Genomic DNA, 8,916 nt, shown 5'->3' on the forward strand with positions numbered 1-8,916 from the left:
ATAAAGCACAGATTATTATTCTCTACTGACCTTCCCAATAGGCAATGAGGAACTAAAGGAAAGGAAATTGAGGGCGGTCAAGAGGGACTTCAGCACCCTGGGTCAACTGGTCAAGGAAGTCCTCCATCTTTATCAATGATCTAGATGAGGGGGTTGAGTGCATCTTCAGTAAGTTTGCAGATGACACCAAGCTGGGTGGCTGTGTCAATCTGATAGAGGATAGGGAAGATTTATAGTGTGATCTGGGCAGGTTAGATAGATGGGCCAAGGCCAGGTTCAACAAGGCCAAGTACCAGCTCCTGTATCTAGGCCACAACAACCCCACAGTAAGCTACAGACTTGGGGATGTGTGGCTGGAAAGCTGCAACTTGGAGAGGGAGCTGGAGGTATTGGTTGATAGCCAACTGAATATGAGTCAACAGTGTGCCCAGGTGGCCATGAAAGCCTATGGCATCCTGGCTTGCACCAGAAACACTGCAGCCAGCAGGATCAGCAGTGGTGAGGCCAAACATCAAGTATTGTCCAGAGAAGGGCTTCGAAGCTCATAAAGGGCCTGGAGCACATGACCTATGAGGAGCATCTGAGGGAGGTGGGGTTGTTCAGCCTAGAGAACAGGAGGCTGAAGGGAGGCTTAATTACTCTCTACAAGTACCTGAAGGAAGGTTGGAGCAAGTAGGGGGCCAGCCTCTTCTCCTTGATGACTAGTGACAGGACTAGTGGAAGTGGTTACAAGCTGCCCCAGGGGAGGTTTAGGCTGGGTGTTAGGAAATACTTCTTTACTGAAAGGTGCCCAGGGCAGCAGTGAAGTCACCATCCCTGAAGCAGTTCAAGCAGCTTGTGGACCTGGAACTCAGGGACATGGTTTAGTGTTGACCCTTCAGTACTGGGTCAAAGATTGGACTGGATGATCTTTGTGGTTTCTTCCAACCAGATATATTTTGTAATTCCATGAAATCATGGCCTGTAATGCCTGGAACTCCCCAGAAAAATTTGGGGAAGACCAGCACAGACCAGCAGCTCATCCTGGGAGGCAGATCCATGAGGCCCTGGCTTTAAGGAAAAGAGGTAGCTGTAGGGACATGATCTTTTTCATACCACCTGTGTTCAGGGCCAGTCAGTGGGTCTTGAATATTTTAGGCTCCTCACTGACTCCTGGATCCTGTTATCTTGATCATCCATGCTGCTGAAAGGTCACTTCCGTCCCAGACACTCTCTTGGGAGCAAGTCAGCCTCCACTGAAACCAAACTAGTGTGTGGTAGATGGCAAGAGCCATTCCAGGAGGGCAGTGTGGACAAGGCTGCACCAGGCTAGGCTCCCACTGTTCTCTGCAGCCTCCCAACATCCTGCTGGGGGACTTCACCCATCAGACAGACTCCCATGCCACCTGCTAGGGCCCATGAGATGTATACTCAATTTCAGGACATGAAACCATTCTGCTGGTGGACATCCTTCACACCTTTCCAGACTCTGCAAATTAAGACAGCCACAAAATAATAACCAATATCTTAAAAAGACTAGGAATTTCCACAGATTCCATTGAAAACACAGACTGAGTACCATGCAAAGTAGCCAGCAACTGTAGGTGCAGTGGTGTGGCCGTAGGTGCTGTGTGCTGTGCTGAAATGGCCAAAGGGTTCACCCATTGCAGTGTTTCTTCCAGCCACTGTCATTCCTGTTCAGACAGCAACTTTTCTCAGGCTTTGGTGAACACCTTGGCATGTACTACCACCCCTGCCCCATTCCCAAATCAAAAGCACCCTGCCTTGGGCAGGTTCCCCTCCAGAGCACTGCAGGAAAGTAGAGCTTAGGCACAAGACAAATTACACAATGTTTCAGTCTCTCAGAAAAAGTTACTGCAAGTCTGTGTGTGAGGAAGCGCACCTCAGTGGAGGGTTCCTTTTATTCATGTTCCCTTCTCTGTTCTGCCAAATCAGCCTGACAAAGAAGCTGACTTTTACATTATTTAGGGAAGAAAAGCAGAGAAAAATCTTCATAGTAAGCAAAACAGAAGGAAAAATAAACACGAACACACAAATACAAGGCATAGGTTGAATTTTATGTTGTTCTGGTGTTTCTCATAGCCCTCTGCATATCAGTTGTGGTGAAGCTGGGAACACCTTCTTCTTTGCAGAAGCTAGACCTCTGCTGTGGTTTAACCCACAGCCTTGGCTTTAGGGGTCAGAATACAGCCTCTTTTATTTACTGCTGGAGATGCAGCCAAGATTATGGCAGTAATCTAGCTCTGCAAGAATGTGTCTTGTACAGTGTTTTGCATCCTGAGTAGATGCCACCCAGATTTATGTAGCAACCCTGTACCTTGCTTCTATATGAGGTCCTCACCAGAATAGAAGGCTGAAGTAGCTCCAAATCCTGCTACATGTTCCTCACTCCCTGCTGCGAAACCCTTCCAGGAAAGCTCCTGTGTACTTCAAAGTGGGTTCCAGAAAGTGAGGCTGAACTTAGGGTTCACTTTAGTTAAGATGATTTGGGGCCCTGTACCCTCACCCCACTGCTGCAAGAACAGCATGATGCTGCAAGAAGGCCCATGACAGAGACCAAAGGACATCTACTTCTGATAGATAATGCTCCACTGGAAACTGACATTTGGAGAAAACACATCCCAGCCAGAGATCAGGGTCCCCCAGGTCTTCCCCACTGCCCCAGGGGAAGCCCCATAGCAGCTCCTGCAAGGTTTAGGGGTGGATGAGAAGTGCCTGGCACCCTGCTTTGCCTCCCCATGTTTCTGTGCAAACAGATCAACAATAGCCTCGAAAAGAGAAGACTGAGAGGAGATCTTATTAATGTGTTTGTAAGTATCTGGAGGTGGGTGTCAAGAATATGGTGCTAGTCTCTCTTCCATGGTGTCCTGTTATAGGACAAGGGGCAATGGATACAAACTGGAAAATAGGAAGTTCTGCCACAACATGAGGAAAAGCTTGGTCACTGTGACGGTGACAGAGCACTGGAACAGGCTGCCCAGAGAGTTTGTGGATTCTCCTTCTCTAGAGACTTTCAAGACCCATCTGGATGTGTTCCAGTGTAACCTGCCCTAGGTGATCCTGCTTGGGCAGAGGGAGCTGAACTCAATTTCCAGAGGTCCCTTCCAACTCCTACCATTCTATGATGATTTGATTCTACATACTGCCTGCAAAGCACCTCCCTTAGACTAAAGAAAACAACCACAGTAAGAGCAAAATCTCTGACAGAGCACAGCATGTGTTGCCACCCATGAGCTGATGCAACACAGAGAAGATGGTATCTCCCACTTGCATGCATGAAATCCATAGGTAGTCCTTAGATTGCATCTAGCTAACTCAGACATTTCTCATGTTAGCACAACTAGACAAAGAGTGTAAGAAGGAAGGAACCCTATCTTTGGGTGTGCTGATTCCTGTTTCACCGAGTTCATAACCTTAATATCGCATTGACACGGCGTGTGTGTTTATGCTGTAATTGCATTCCAGCTGCCTGAATGCTCCTCTTAATTTAGTCATGCTACGTTAGCTTCGTTGTGAGCTATAAATCACTCTTGCTCTCAAGAAACAAATTAATTTACAGATGTTACAAGAGATAGGATTACACAGCAGGATTTTTTTTTTTTAACACATGCAATATATAATCTTTATTAAATGAAAGTAATTTCTTCAGGGAACTCCAACAGGGACATAGGCTAATGGCAGCATGAGACAAATTACAAGGCTTTTGAACTTCAAGGAGCATCACAGTCTCCTTGAACTGATTTGAAGGAGCTTCACTGCAAACAATGGAGCAAAGCAAGAACTCCAGTAGTAGTTCATACCTGTATGAGTTTTTGAGTACTCACTGATTTTTCAGGGCCACAAATGTCATACACACACATTATCATCAGAACAAGAAGTGGTGACTTGTTTTGAGGTCAGTTGCATCTTTTCACCCTAAGCAAGCTTTTCCAGTCAATTCCAGTTTTTGTCATGCTTTTGTTACTTTTTCAAGGAGGGAGTGTTTTGTTGGCTCAATAGTTTGAGGCTAAAACATAAAACATTCCCCACTTTGCTATAAAGATCTGTGTATGGATGAGCTATCTGATTTACTAAGTAATAATGAGTTAAAACAAACTCAGTCTTTTCTTGGGTACTGGCAAGCAGCCATCCTCTTGTGCAATCCTCTTCCTTCCACTCTGTCCTATTTCAAATCATCCTCTTGGTCTTGCATTTACTGAGTGACATTGTTGTGTTGTGGAAGGTGCACTTTTGTGTACATAGGTGATGTTCCTATTACAATAAATAGATACCATGGCAACAGATGGTGCTGAAGAGCAGCAACATTGCCCCAGACAGCTGTAGCATCAAGAATATTCCTGAAGAACTGCAGCTGCTGTCACTAGCTGCTGTTTACACAAACTCTCAGTGACTTGTACTTGACATTCTGACACTGTGATTTATGAGACCAAAACACACCATCCACTTGTAGTCCCAGTTTTCATTCTGCTTTGCTGAGCAAGCTCTGCTCGTGGTATCGGCAGCTAGGGGACACTGGCTGGAGATGAGCTGATGAAATAAAGTTCATTTTAATAGGGTGATGTCATGAGCTTGAGTTTGGTGATACTGACCCCAGACTACATATTCAAGAATTAAAAAACCACAGCTGTTCTAAGATGGTAGCTTAACAAAAAAATGTCGATCTTGAAGGGCATAGGAACCTGCTCTTAGAGGCTGTGTACTCTCAGAAAGCTCTGAGAACTGTAACTTGCTCTCTTCACTCTCTATCTCCAAGAGACAGCTCATAAAAAAATCAATTCTTATGCTTCCAGGATTTTATATTGCTTTGGGAATTTAATATCAAGATTTTAAAGAGATGCTGTAACTTAACTAAAGCCTACACATTTGGTTCTGAGCAATCAGATGCAATGTGTTGACCTGTGTTGTACAAGATTTTTCCTTTTGGCTCTTTTCTATAAAAATCTATACCTTTCAGTCTTGAATACTCTTACACAAGAGAAAAGTTAAATATCTGGAGAGGAGCAAAGGATGCACACTTTGGATACCACTGCACACAAATCTTGAACCAGTCATGGGCTTCTCATAGCTGCTAGGCAAATCTCTCTGCCTCTTCCATCTCTCATACAAATTGTGAAACTTACAGTTTGGATAGCTTCTTATTACAGACACCAATGCCCATAAGAATGGGGCTTTCTGCTTGATTGAGGTCTCTAGACGTGGTGTATTTCTACCTAAAATGAGGCACCCAAACCAAGAAATCTCATTAAACAAATACTGGAACCTCTAAGCGGGAACTAAATTCCTTCCTTCAAGGACTGCAAAGAGAGAGTTCAGGAGGGCAAGGCTCCAACATGTCAGATGGTGTAGGTGCAGCCTCAAGCTAAAAATTAAATGCTGTAGTATGACAGCTTATCAGATTCTCATCAGGTCCAATACTTAAATTGCCAATAGGCTGTATTTTGGTGAAAGACCAAGATAGTTCCAGGATCCTTTACTTTGCATCTTTATGAATCTGTCTGCTTTCTCAAAATTTCTCATGACTGATCATGCAGGTTGTACAGATTTTCTCTGCCAAACTTCCTAAATTGATTGATAGATATATTTACAAGACAGGTACATATAACACAATGAAATATCCCTGATATCACTGCTGACAAGTAGTGATATGCTTGTCCTAGACATCACATCACATAGAGCTGTGTATGTGCAACTTTGCAAAGGTCAAAAATCTTAAAATAGCTGATGTTCAAAAGCTCACCCTCTCCCTCAAGCTCTAGCACAGATAATGTCACCACTCAATTATTGTTGCACTTTTTTTTTTCCTAGCACACCATGACATTCTGATACCAGCCAATTTTTGATGTCTTGTAACCAAACCTTGGAGGGAGAGTAGATGTTACACATTTTTATTTGGATGCTTGGATTTAATGCAAGTAACAGCTGGAATTTTTTTTCCAGATTAAAAAGATGTATGTTAAACATTCATCCATGCACCTCATCTCAGAAGTACCAGATGATGTGGCATATGTGGTTCACTAACTGAACATTTGTTTCCCCAGGTGCAATACATTTGTCACTTGGGCTCTGAAGCAATGCATTTTCTTAAAGAACCTGCAGCTATTTCCCTCCTATTTGCAGGACATACAGTGAGTAGGGGTGATCTATCTGGCCCCCACCCCATGCAGAGCACATTTCAAGGACCAGCACTCTACACTCAGGACGCTGAAAGGCCAGACTTGAAGAACTGCTGTCCAGAGCCTGGACTGCACTGCAGTGCCAGTTTGGAATGCTGATCCACATCACTGCAGACACCTCCCCTACTTGGTCAACCAGAAACACAATGTAAAAATCTTAACTTGATGCTAATGGAAAATCACCAGGGTTATCCCTGGGAAAGCTTCCATGTCCCCTTCTGTTCATGCCAGCCCTGTAAGACATCAGTCAAACATCATCCTCTGTTATTCATAGATCCATGATTTATAGAATGGTTTGGGTTGGAAGCAACCTTGGAGATCATCTAGTTCCAACTCCCCCCTACACCACGGGCGGGGACACCTTCTGCTAGATCAGGTTGCTCAAAGTCTCATCCAATCTGGCCTTGCACACCTCCAGGGAGGAGGCATTCACAACCTCCCTGGGCAACCTGTTCCAGGGTCTCACCACCTTCACTGTAAAGAACTTCTTTTTAATATCCAGCCTAAATCTAGCCTCCTCAAGCTTCAATTCATTCCCTCTCATCCTATCTCAAGACCGTGTAAAAAGTCCCTTCCCAGCTTTCTTGTTTTTCAGGTCCTGAAAGGCCACTATAAGGTTTCCTCAGAGCCTTCTCTTCTCCAGGCTGAATAACCCCAACTCTCACAGCTTGTGCCCATAGAGGAAGTGCTCCAGCCCTCTGATCATCTTTGTGGTTCTCTTCTTGACCCACCACAGCAGTTTGATGTTCCTCCTATTCTGGGAGCACCAGAACTGGATGCAGTACTCCAGGTGGGGTCTCATAAGAGCAGAAGGGGAGAATCACCTCCTTCATCCTGCTGGTCATGTTTCTTTTGATGCAGCTCAGGACATGGTCAGCCTTCTTAGCTGCAAGCACACATTGCCAGCTCATGCTGAATTTTTTGTCAAGTGACATCCCCAAGTCCTTCTCCTCAAAGCTGCTCTCAAGCTATTCCTTGCTTAGCCTATATTTGTACTTGGAATTGCCATTGTGGTGTCCTCTGCAAACTTGCTGAGGGTGCACTCAATCCCACTGCCCATATCACTGACAAAAATGTTAAACAGCACTGGTTACAGCACTTACCCCTCAGGGACACCACTTGTCACTGGTATTCACTTGGAAATTGAATTGTTGTAGCTGCTACAAGATTGGCAAGCTGCCAGGCCAAGTGTCTCCTTTTATTCCTTGGTTTGTCACAAAAACCTCCCCGCTTTTCACTCAATGGGAACTATCAGAACGGATGCTGTGAACTTCGGAGCTATCTTTACTTTTTCCATTTGCCAAGGTAGTACTTTCACTTGCTGTCATCAGCCTTTGACTGACCACATTTTCCACTGCACTTCTGTTGTAACTCCAGCTGCTGCCTTGTACTTTCTCTTTGTTGCACAGTGATTCAGTTGCCATCTGTGCAGAGGGCCCTGCTATTTTTCCTGATGTGCATATAACGAGACTGATTTTCATCTCGCACTGCGTATGGGACATGCAGGCACACCAAAGACTTCTCTCAACCACAGAACACTAACAGCTGTTTTAGCAAATACCAGAGAGATGCTGAAGTGCCACCCAGTGACCACACAAGAACATGCTGCAAGCTGGGCCATAAGCTTCAGTCTGGGATTCATCTCATCCAATTTTAGCTGTGTAAAGGTTAAGCATCTAAAGTAATCATATATGGCCCTGCATGACCATCAATCTCAACCATACACTGCAGTGCCATTTCAGAGCCTCTAGGTCTCGTCTGGCCTCCACAACTGACTCTGGGTTGCAGGTCTCCTTTAGATGCTGGATGCTATCTGGCAGCCCTTAGAGATATCTCAGACTATAGGGTGTCCCAGTTGACACTGAGGCACCTGAATCGTGTTCCACAGAGAGGCACTTTAGATGGGACCACAGCAACTTTCTCACACAAAATAAGCAAATACTTTTAGGAGCTGCATCTTATCATGTGCCAACAAGTACAGAGTTCTGGAACATTCACTTACAGACTTATAGGTTTGCCTGCTGTTTGCTTTGTAACCACATAGAGTTCACTCATCACACAGGTAACACTGTACAGGATTTAGCTCCAGGTGGTAGGCAACTAAAATTCGGTGTGAAGAACTACTTTATACAGACAGTCCCTCTTAGGTACACAGTCAGACTTCCCTACTTTACCTGGTCTGCAGCTGCTTGTTCAGCTTTAGATGCATAGATGACTATAGATGTACCAGTACAGGTGTCTGGTAAAGCAAAAGACAACTGGGCCCAAATGCTTTTCATAAAACATCAGCACCTCTTCACTTTTCCATGCATTAACCACCCACGGAAAAGGCAATCTTCAGTGCTGGAGTATCTGCTGAATACTTGTTTTACCATCACTAAATAATCAGGTAGGAATCCTGCTGCATTATTTCGCTTGAATAAATGACACCAGAAGTATACAAAACCAGCCTGTGTCATTTGATCACCAGCATCTTCAGAAAATGTATTTACTTCCTACAGCAAATATCAGCCATTAAAACAATTATCTGGTCAGCAAAATTAATTAATTTTGAGCAATAAAGAAACTATAGTTTGAAAAAATAAACAAGCCAAGAGCCAACTCTTCAGCTGCTAAAAACTTTATTCTTTTGTTACTTCATACATCTGAGCTATAAAGACTTGTACAAAAAAAAAAAAATCCCAGTATGATTTTACTGATGTTAAAACTGCAGCTTTGTATTTTTTAATCATTTACTGTAAAA

This window comes from Indicator indicator, chromosome 1 (genome assembly GCF_027791375.1).
Source record: "Indicator indicator isolate 239-I01 chromosome 1, UM_Iind_1.1, whole genome shotgun sequence".
NCBI classification, from domain to species: domain Eukaryota; kingdom Metazoa; phylum Chordata; class Aves; order Piciformes; family Indicatoridae; genus Indicator; species Indicator indicator.